General features: G+C 42.1%; 1 long non-coding RNA gene across 1 annotated transcript; it reads left to right on the forward strand.

Moving 5' to 3' along the window:
• The first annotated feature begins 992 nt into the window (after nt 1-992).
• On the forward strand, nt 993-5,140 carry LOC122461979. The gene is made up of 2 exons (XR_006284293.1): nt 993-1,596; nt 3,688-5,140. It is a non-coding gene; the product is annotated as an uncharacterized LOC122461979 (long non-coding RNA).
• The last annotated feature ends 3,739 nt before the right edge of the window (nt 5,141-8,879 follow it).

Here is an 8,879-nt window from a genome sequence, read left to right on the forward strand (position 1 = left end):
GACAGTGATTTTCCAGGCTCATGTTTAGGTCATGAAGCTACCACAGCACTGAGGAAATAGGATAGAGCCAGGTGAACACCTAATAATCATTTATCTTGAAACTTTAGTGAAAACAAAGAATTCTGAGAAAAAGTAAACAGAGCTGGGAAACAGCTTCAACATCTCAAAGGCTTTATCCATTGCCATACCCCTTTCTGAAATTCATTTTTAAAGGAATCTTTATCAAAATATGGTATGTTTCATAGATGTCATTAAAAACAACAGGGAAATGTTTGCATGTACGCACACGCACACAGAGAATTCACATGCTTTGAATATTGTAACAAGGACACTGGCCAAATTTGGTTCTCAGTTGCACCTCCAAGGGTCGAACAAAAATTTGGAGATGTGAGTGCTTCAAAAGCAATGCTTCCTTAATAAAGATAACTCAAAAGAAACTTGGGGCCAGGCCACCAGTTGGTATAAACTGGCATAGTTCCAGTAGATCTACCCTAGGATTTTTTTTGTATGGCTGACAGATCTTCTGGCATTAATAGTAATGAAAATAATAACTTTTAATAATTTCTGGTGTTTCTACAGCAGCTTTCATTGAAAGACTTTTTTTTAACCATGATCTTTATTTATATCTGTCAAATTCTTCTCTCATTCACACTCGTGTAAATCCTGAGTCATTGCACAGAGTTTGATGGAGTTACTCAGGATTCACACCAGTATGAGCCAAATTTATAAAGGCATCATGGAGATGCAGCTTCCTTGGGTGTAAAGTGGGGAAAGTTTAACAGCCAGTAGAAACACTAGCTGATAGTTTAGGAGAAAAGGTGAAGGCTATGGTGTCTAATTGAAGCTGTGGGGACAATTCACAGATTTTAATTGCCCAAATGGAACTGAGTTAGGATACCAGGATAACATCTCTACTGTTAATTGACTGTGATGGGGTATTCACCATACACTAGCCTAAAAGAGGTTAGTGATGCTGAGAACGGGCTAGTTAACCAGATAGGCCACAGCTGAGGGGAATTAGTTAGTAACCCCCTGAATGATGATTGAGCCTAGCTGAGAAGGAACAGGTGGGGCTAGTACAAAGCCATGAAGTTGGCAGCAGGAAAGGGGCCTGTACTTAGGGGCCCTATAGCCATTCTCTAGACATTAGAGAGGGAGGGAAGGCAGGCAGGAAACCTAGGGGAGAGGGTGTAGGAAATGAAAGCAAGGTTTATGATAGTGCAGACCTCTGAGCTGGAACCCAGACTCGAGGGCAGGCCTGGGTTCCCCTACCAGCCAGTGGGGAAGTGGCACCATCTGGTCAGTGACTGGGAAGACTGCCTGAGTACAGATATCCTGGAAAGGGGAAAAACACCTAGTGACCTGGCTAGAGGGCCAACCCACAAAGAAGGAGCAGCCAAGTCATGATAAGAGAGCACCCTGAGTCGCAGGGGGAGAGAGATGGAAGGCACTCAATGAGTGGCAGAAGGGGGTGTCAGACCTGGAGAGAGCTAATCCCCAGAGCATCCAGGAGGAGATGCCCGAGCAGTGCCCTGTTACATGGCCAGAGGATTTCTAATGACCGTGAGTGGTCAGGAGCTTGACCTCTGAAAGGAGGTAAGCAATGAAAAAAAGTTAGAGATGAAACACCAAATTCTGCCCTCACTGACATCTCTACAACCCAGCTAGTTCAGCCCTTGGGCTGATTCGGGGCCTAAATTAGAGCTGCTATAACTTATGCTTGCCTGCCAATAATTCCAAATGTGCTGTTTCCTAGGGGCTATCCTCTTACCTCAAGCAATGTCCTGACGTACCTGGTATACTGCAAGGGTGGCCTAGAACCTTTACTTGGACTTTGTGCCAGCCAGGAAATCCATGTATACCAAGGGAATTTCCTGGAGGGCAAAGGGACCATCAAGTCTCCATTTTAGTTCATGCTGTGTTTTTTACCAACCAATTGCCCAGAAAATCCTCTCTAGCTCATCTAGGCCTAAACTACTCAATATTTTTAAAGAGATAACAAGGTAAAGAAATAAAGTATTTCATGGTCACCTCATCATGACTAAAATAGACATAAATCAATATGAACTGCTTAAGTAAAACTTCTTTGCAGGGCCCTCTGGTTAGCACCATGCTTGCAGTGTGTTTAAAGTGACTCTGTTTATAATACCACAATTAAGCAATCTAGAATCAACGTGGACTCAAAATAGCAAAGTGCCATGCTGATCACACGATACACAGCCCCAAACTCTTACATTACCATGTTTGAATGAAATTTCATTATTTAAATCATCATAACAATTATTTCCTTCATTTCTGAGCAAGGCTAGCCTGATAGAAGCCCCTGTGGGCTGCATTAAGGTACAAAGAAAATATTAACATAAGTTTGGTTCTACTGCACTGTGTGTAGGTCTGTGTGCTTTATATATGCAGTGTTTTGTAGCCATGTTGGTCCCAGGATATTAAAGAGACAAGGCGGGTGAGGTAATATCTTCTATTGGACCAACTTCTGTTGGTGAGAGAGACAAGCTTTTGAGCTTACACAGAACTCTCGGATTTGTTTTAAAGGAAAACTGGCTTCATCAGTTCAAAGAATTCTGCAAATTGCCACATCGCTTTAAAGTTCTTTTGCTATAAAAAAAAGATGTTTATCATAAATGTTCAGACTGTAAAATACGAGGTGCACAACAGAAGAATGGCAAAATCCTCAGCTTGGTAAGGCTATATTGAAGTCATGCTTCTATAGTGTTATGCCATCCAGCTGAAGGCCTGGCTCATAATTTGTTATATAGCAGTTCATGTGGCTGAAGTAGCTTATTTAGTGCCAGTGGAAAACTGCAGATGACGTTGTTCTAGTAATTGAAAGACATCTAATCTACGTGGGCCTGTTTAGCTGATATATCTAAAAATGCCATTTGAAAACAATATCCAAACTAATTAGGGACAGGTATGGAGACACCTTTCAGGATATGAATAGACCATAGGTAGCCAGGATCAAGTTGATGAAATGCTGAGTTCACAAGACCTTAGCAACAAAAGTGTTTTAAAATGCTAGTTTCCAGAGCACTTAGAAGTGGAGGACACTCAGATGGATATGAATAGATTGAAATACATAGTTTTCAAAATAGTTGTGGGTATTGAATAATTTTTATAACTGTAATGAAAGTGCTTTAAGCCATAGACCCCCCACTAAATGAATACTATCATACTCTTTAAACCTGCCAGCCCACACAAGTTTACTTGACTTATGCTGTGTAAGTCTTGTTTTTTAAGTCTGAATTCCTCCCCCCTAAACTGTGAACTCTCTTACTCACTCTTGGGCTCCAGGCAGGAAGGATGATTCTTCTATCAACTTCATCTTTTAAATTCCTTTGGAGTCAATATTAAAATGACAAATATTCAAGTTACAGGCAAAAATAAAGCTTGTGTGTCCTTTACCAGGGAGTAGCATTCTCTGCTCTCCATTCCTGATGGACAGGGTGCTAAACTCTGCCATCAGCTACAGCTCTGCTGAAGTTCATAGGGTTACATGAGTGTAACTGAGGGCAGAATTTGGCTCAGGAAGTTGAGTCTGGGGTAGTCAAGATCACTTCAAAGTGGCTCTGTCAGCACAATGACCCATCATTCTCTGGCACTGTACAAAGCAGTTATTAAAAAATCAATGTTTGTTAACACATTCTCTCTTTCTCTCTCTCTCTCTTTATATAGTGCCTACCATTGAGGTATCTAAGGTTCTGATCCTGGAATTGTCTCCATGAGTTGAGATTCTTGTGCCGACGTGGAGCCCAGTGAAGTCATCGGGGCTCAGGTGCCACTTGCAGCATTGGGGAGGGAGTCTAGATCCTCTGAGGTCTAGATCCCCAACGTATTTAGGCAGCTAACTCCCACTGAAGGATGCATGGTACGCAGAGTCAAGGGGAATGCTGCCTGCCACCCCTTCTTTCCCCTCTATCTGGAACATTGTCCTTGACACTGCATGGCCTGAGTCTTCACTCTCCTCCTACAAATTATGCATCAGAACTCACTTCATCTGATTAGTGCTGACCTCTGCTCCTTCTCATTTTCCCTGACTGCATCCCCTAATTTTGCTATATTAACTAAAAATAGGAACTGGTGAGATACAAGATGTCTCTGCAGCTATAAATGTGTCTCCTGATGTTTCACTGTTGTTATCTTCACCCATCCTTCCTTTATCATTAGCCATTGTTGTATTATGTGGAATTTAGGCCCCAAATCTATGAGAAGCTCCATGTAGGCATAGGGGTCCATCTGCACAGAGCTCCTGGCAGGATCAGCGCCTTAAATTGAAAACGCTCCAATCCAGAGAACCATTGCTTTTATTTGTAATGCCAACACTTCTATGGTCCTGTATGAATTACTAATAACCTAGGGATCCAAGCTGGTCCTCTTCTCTGAAGGCATTTTTCCTTACCCCTTCCCTTTTCCGAATCACCGACTTAGTCTAAAGCTTAGTCCAGATATATGCTGCTTGTCCTGAAGAGATATCTTGCAGAAGGGTCATTTGGAATGAGAGTGATAGACTGTGCCCCTCTCTCAGCCTGCGAGACAACATACTTAAAGGCACAGCGCATTTTAATCCCTTGGTGATTATACTGGTGTATATTAATGACACTGACATTACTCGGCAGTAAACTTACCAGAAAGCATCTCTTTCCTTATGCTTTACTGGATTAATGTATTTCTCATGACCCTTCTTATCTTTTAAAGGAGGAAGGTGATTTTTCAAGAATCACTGCTAAGGAGTCTTCAATTGTCAGGTTATTCCCATGCTTGTCATTTTGATATCCAAACTCTATACCATGATTTTATGGAAATGAGAAGTGAATGGAGAGTACTCTGTAACATCCATTGTATTTTTCTAAGGTTTTATTTTCAGCTCTGCTAACATTCTCCCTTCTTACAAATCTCTGTGTGTTCCCATTGAACTTTTACATTCGTTTCCATGAGGGATAACCTCATAGGTTCTTATGAAATGTTTATACGTGATGTGGGTTTAATTTCTTGAGTTGCAGGGGCTGAACATTTCCTGCATGTAAATGGGTGCGACAACTGATGCAAATTCTGCCTCTTCTATTCTTCAGCATGGATACATTTTTATATACTTAATGGTACAGTAAATAGTACATATCTACCAGCTTCATTCAAGTCTTCAGAAGTCTATCTACCTTGTCTGATTCCTTTTCCACAAGCTAACTACATTATCAATTAGTGTAAGATATTATTGTAGTATTCAGCCAACAGAACTGAACCATTAAGAAATGGTTCAGTGCTAGAAGACTCGGTTGCATTGGTCAGCCTACACATCAGTGAGTCACAATAGCTAACCCACAAAAAGGGGGAGATATTATTTATTATTTAGATTGCCAAGCACTTGGGAGCCCCAGTCATGGATCACAACCCAGTTGTGATAGATGCTGTACAAACACAGAACAAAAAGATGCATATGAGACTTAAATAAGACATAAGAAGATAGATGTCTGAAGTGCCCAGTGGTTAATGATTGAAACTTGTGTGCTACTCCATGTACCAGGTTTAGTGCTTACCACACTCCAGAACAGAAGGTGTTTAAGCAGAGAAAGGGTTAAAAGTTTCAGTTAACTGGCTTTTTCCTGTTGATGGCATCACATAAATCAGAGATATTGGTTGTAAGCAAAGCTCCTGGCTATTTAGCATGTCCAACTCCCATAAAAGGGCATATTCTAATAATAAGGAAGACTTCATTTTTAAATTATCGTTTAATTTTTGGTACTTGGTTCCAGTGTCATCCAGTGTTAACTTTCTTCACAGATAAATTATTCCATGAAGTTGAGGGCACACATGCATGGCAGAAAAATGACCCACAAAAATCTGGTTGTTTCACATCCATGTGCCTGATGACTTTTCTAGCCAATAATAAAACCCCTGTAAGACATTTGAGGAATAATATTTGACCAGCTTTACAATTAATTAAGGAGCAATGCTAGTTGTTTGGTTAGTCCTAGTGTTAGCTATTCAGCATAGAATAAAATATTACTTATAATACTCTGGTCTTAAGTGATTTCTAGTCTAAGCTATTTTATTCTATAGTATAGTAATAGAAGGTTGTGTAAAGGAAAAGAACCTACATTTTGGCCTTGTGCCCTTTAAAAATATTATAGGAAAAGAGAGAGATGGTCTTGTCATAGTCAATTAAGAAATGGTTCAGTGCTAGAAGACTCGGTTGCGTTGGTCAGCCCACACATCAGTGAGTCACTTCCGCTTCATCGGCAATGGAAGCACACAACAGCAAAATGCATCATATCTATCTAGCCAATGGGTACAGCTCGAATGCCAGAAAAAGTAAAGTTAGTCACTGAGTTTACTGAGTTTATTTTGTTGAGACACAGCGTTAAGCTGACTGTGTGCCATGCCAACAGTTCACGAACACAGTGAGGTTACTTTTATTCTGATTAACTGGCTCGTCTAGACTTGGACTCCAATCAGCAAAGGATAATCAAATACTATGTCGATGCTACTGCAAACCGAAATGACTCCACAACAAAGTGTTAGATGCTCAAATAGATTGTTGGTTGCTATTTAGATTAAAGTAGCATCCAGAGATCCCAGTCAGAAGCAGAACCTCCTTGTGTTAGGTGTGGTACAAACATCTACAACCACAATCCATGTGCCAAAGAGCCTAACAGTGACAACTGATGAACAGGCATTTAAGTTAACTTTAAATATAAGTGGACCCCTCACTCTGCAATAAAACAGTCATTGTTCAGAAACAAAGCCAAGCTGAGCATAAAATATTGTGGCCCAAATCCTGCTTTCAGTTATACCAGTGGTGTTAAGTCTTCCAAACAAGGAGCAACTTTATACCTTCCATCTCTGAGAGCAAGATGATTTAGGCAGATGCCATGCAGTAACACTGTTCAGCATAGGCTGTTTGCCTCAGCCTGCAAGCTAGAGAGTCAGGCAGAGTTGGTGTCTACCTCTGTGTGCTCAGTAACCTCAATACAGACTCCTCCATGAGGCAGCTCCGTTTCTCAATATGGCTGCTTATCTCTGCAGACACTATCTTAGAGACTTAAGGGTACAGCCCACAAGAAACTTTAACATAATAGTAGTAACCTGGGGCCTGATTTTCAGAGGAGCTGAACACCTATGGCTTTTGCTAAAGTCAGTGGGAGCTCAGTAATCAGGCCCACACATTGACATTTTCAAAACTGAACACTGATTTGAGTGCCTTAATTTTAGTGTTTATCTTAATCCCACCCACCCCTCTTCAGCTGCACAGAGCCCTAAAGAAGACTGCTTTCCTGAGGCACAATTCCTCCCTTACCCAGGAGTGGCCTCAACTGTTTCATATGGGAAGGACAGAAAATGTTTTTGGTGCCCCCTTTGTGGTGTCCACTGCCCTCCAGACAGCCAAGCAATAACAACAGGGACAAAAAGGACCAACCAAAAGCCAATCAGTGAAGCAAAACCAACAAAACAGCCAGCCAATCAGAGTGGAGGAGGGAAAAAGGCAACCGTCCCCCCCCCAAAAAAAACCCCCAGCCGAGTGGCACAGCAATCACCCTGCTCATCTGCCCCTAGAACCAGCCCCGTACCTACCTCCCCATGGGACAGTGCAGCTCTGACTTTGGGCAACCATTGCTGTCTCAGGTCTCACTCCAAATCATGCACTTTTAATCACATGATAGCACATTCTGGTGCAGGAACATAAGAAAGAGAAACTGACTAAACCAAAAGTGAAACCATCTACTAATCTATGTCCATTGTCCAAACAACATGAATGCTGGCTGCCCAGCTTTAAAGTTCTGCCTTGCTGCTGCCTTCAGAGCTGGGTGGCCGGAGAGTGGTGGCTACTGGCCATGGGCCCTACCCCCAAATATAGAAGTCAAACTACATCTATGATAGCCTCTTAAATGTGTCCATGCAGACAGGCAGGTCTTCTATATACAGATGGTGAATTTAAGAAGGACCTTTCCCCTCCCTTTTGTAACTCTTCTGCCAGGTGGAGCTGGCAGCAACCAGGGCCAGGTTCAATATCTAGGGGTTCCTTTTCAACAATACAACACAGAACTGGCTCAAGCCCCCACCCAGTAACCTGGGAAAATTACACATCACCTCCTGGGCGCCTCTGAGAGGCAATGCTTCGCCGTTTGCAAGCATAGAGTCTGAGTGTAGCAAAGAAACTTTTAATGAAAGGAGGGAAGTCACCTGACATTAATTAGGGAAAATGCTGCAAGCAGGATTCATACTCATAAAACTGTGAGCAGGGCACCCACCCCAGAGTGCGTGGGGCAGAGTCTTCTGCCTCAGGTTCTTGAGTTCTACAACCAAAAGTTCCTTTTCTGTGCCCCTCTCTGCTCTCTCACCACACCCCACTCACAGTGGCTGTCCTTGGTCAGCGAGGACCCAGGGTTCAGAGGTGCATCTGTGTGAGTTCCCCTCCCACCGGGGGAGCGGAGGGGGGCATGGAAGAAGGCACCTTCCTTGCTCCACCATCTGAGCCCTTGATATTAATGAAGTCCTAGCTGTGCATCTTCTTAGTCCAATAACATTCAATTTGTGCATTCACCTTGAACTTCTGGTTGTTGGTTTTTTTGACATAGCATCCTTGATTCATATTTGTCAGAGTTCTGATGATCAAATAACAGGGCCCTGATATGAAAAAAATAAAACGATAGCATTCCAAATGTATTTTGTATCTTAATGTCCATTTCAGTATGGTATATTATTTAATATACAATCGAAATTATAAGCTCTCTGAGGCAGGAGCCATTTTTGTTATTTGTTTGAACAGCGACTAACACAGTGTGCTCTGGCCTGTTAGTGCTACCACAATGCAAATAAAGAATAACTGATGGCGACCTCTCAGCATCACTCCACTGACATTTACCAGTTCTTTA

The sequence above is a fragment of the Chelonia mydas genome, chromosome 1, assembly GCF_015237465.2.
Source record: "Chelonia mydas isolate rCheMyd1 chromosome 1, rCheMyd1.pri.v2, whole genome shotgun sequence".
NCBI classification, from domain to species: Eukaryota; Metazoa; Chordata; order Testudines; family Cheloniidae; genus Chelonia; species Chelonia mydas.